This window comes from Physeter macrocephalus, chromosome 1, assembly GCF_002837175.3.
Source record: "Physeter macrocephalus isolate SW-GA chromosome 1, ASM283717v5, whole genome shotgun sequence".
Classification (NCBI taxonomy): domain Eukaryota; kingdom Metazoa; phylum Chordata; class Mammalia; order Artiodactyla; family Physeteridae; genus Physeter; species Physeter macrocephalus.
Genome location: NC_041214.2, coordinates 131675044 through 131675785, shown reverse-complemented (window position 1 = coordinate 131675785; position 742 = coordinate 131675044).

Sequence of the window (742 nt, the reverse complement as noted above, 5' to 3'; positions counted from 1 at the left end):
AAATTTCCCTTTCTCTTTGTTCACACAGCTTCTGGGGTTCAGCTTTGGATTTGGCCCAGCCTCTGCATATAGGTCGCCTGAGGGCATCTGCTCTTCACTCAGACAGGCCGGGGTTAAAGGAGCAGCTGATTCAGGGGCTCCGGCTCACTCAGGTTAGGGGGAGGGAGGGGTACAGAGTGCGGGGCGAGCCTGCGGCGGCAGAGGCCGGCGTGACGTTGCACCAGCCTGAGGCACGCCGTGCGTTCTCCTGGGGAAGCTGTCCCTGGATCACGGGACCCTGGCAGTGGCGGGCTGCACAGGCTCCCGGGAGGGGAGGTGTGGAGAGTGACCTGTGCTCGCACACAGGTTTCTTGTTGGCGGCAGCAGCAGCCTTAGCATCTCATGCCCGTCTCTGGGGTCCGCGCTGATAGCCGTGTCTCGCGCCCGTCTCTGGAGCTCGTTTAGGCGGCGCTCTTAATCCCCTCTCCTCGCGCACCCCGAAACAATGGTCTCATGCCTCTTCGGCAGCTCCAGACCTTTTCCCGGACTCCCTTCCGGCTAGCTGTGGCGCACTAGCCCCCTTCAGGCTGTGTTCACGCAGCCAACCCCAGTCCTCTCCCTGGGATCTGACCTCCGAAGCCCGAGCCTCAGCTCCCAGTCCCCGCCCGTCTCGGCGGGTGAGCAGACAAGCCTCTCGGGCTGGTGAGTGCTGGTCGGCACCGATCCTCTGTGCGGGAATCTCTCCGCTTTGCCCTCTGCACCC